We start from the raw sequence: 1,694 nt of genomic DNA, 5'->3' as shown, positions 1-1,694 counted from the left end.
TGCTCAAAATAATAACACAGTATCTGGACCTCTACCATCCTTTTACGACACCATCAAACTCCATGACCACTGGTGCCTCTCAATTAAAGTGGTGGGACAGTGAATGTCACCAACTAATCCTTAAACGCAAGAGACTCTTCAAAATTTATCGTAAAACTCTAACCCCTTCACACTACTTTCACCTCAAACATCATATTGCGCATATCAAACGTGTATTCAATCTAAAACGACGACAGGCATGGAAAACTTTTATATCCTCTTTCCATAACCATATTTCTGCATCTCGCTTATGGAATGCTATCCGTGCTCTCACCCGGGCTTCCACTCACGTTCCACGCCCTCAAATCCCGCCGCCTATTCTGAATGACTTTATCAGGTCCCTCACTCCAGATCATGCACTTCCACCTTATACTCCAGTTATCTCTGCTTCCACTCGTAATTGTTCAGTTCTTTCACGTCCCATCACTCTCCCTGAGCTCACGTCCGTTCTTAATTCCTGCAAATCATCCACTCCCGGTCCTGATTATATCTCTTATGCCATGTTACAACAGTTGCCGACCAAAGCCCTACACGTGCTTGTTCAGTACTTTAATTTTGTGTTACGTACTACGACTCCTCCTCCCGAGTGGAACACTTTTTTCCTAGTTCCGGTTCCAAAGCCTCGACGTCCAATGACCTCCCCTCACAATATTCGAAGAATAATTTTGCCGTCTTGTATGCGCAAACTATTTCTTAAACTCCTGCTCCAAAGGTTTCTCTGGTACTTGGAATATTATTCCCTCCTTCCCAAGTATCAGTATGCTTACTGTAAGGGTCGAAATGCTCAGGATGCGATCAATATGCTTATAATAGACATCTTATTAGCTAAATCTCGAAAAGAACACACTATTGCTGTCTTCCTCGATACACGAGGTGCCTTTGATTCCGTCCCCCTGAATATGTTATGGGATGTGTTATCACAGAAAGGCATCCCAACCACTTTCATAACTCTTCTACGTCATCTCTTAACGTCTCGCACTCTAATCTTCAAACCTCCTCTCACTACGCCATCCCCTCGTCAAGCTAATGTCGGCGTCCCTCAAGGTGATATCTTCAGTGGAATACTGTTTGCTTTATATTTATCCGGCCTCGAGCAACTTGCCCTCCAATCTGCCCGAATTCTTATGTATGCTGACGACATAGTTCTCTACTTTTCCCATAAAGACGTAGATGTTGCTCGCAAATGTATAACACGGCTACTCATTCAAGTTCAGTCCTGGTTACATACTCATGGGTTCTCTTTATCACCCGATAAATGCTCTGCAGTAATCTTTACTACCAAGCGGATTTACAACTCCGAGCCGTTACTGTTCGATACTTATGAAATTTCCATACGTTCGCACCATAAATATCTTGGCATTATCCTTGACCGTAAATTACAATTTTCCCAACATATACAACACCTACGTAACTGTACTGCCACGTATATTAACCTCCTCAAAGCCATTACACGTCGTTCGTGGGGAGCTGATCCTGCTACAGCAAAATTAGTCTACTGCTCCACGATCCGTGCTCGTTTCGACTACTGTGCACATATAATTGATCTAGCATCACCATCTGCCCTTCAATCCCTCACCACAATTCAAAATCAAGCACTACGAGTTTGTTTTGGTGCGTTGTCTACCACACCTACTAATGCCTTATTAGTTGAAACT

This window comes from Anabrus simplex, chromosome 5 (assembly GCF_040414725.1).
Source record: "Anabrus simplex isolate iqAnaSimp1 chromosome 5, ASM4041472v1, whole genome shotgun sequence".
Lineage (NCBI taxonomy): Eukaryota > Metazoa > Arthropoda > Insecta > Orthoptera > Tettigoniidae > Anabrus > Anabrus simplex.
Note: the sequence above shows the minus strand (reverse complement) of the source record.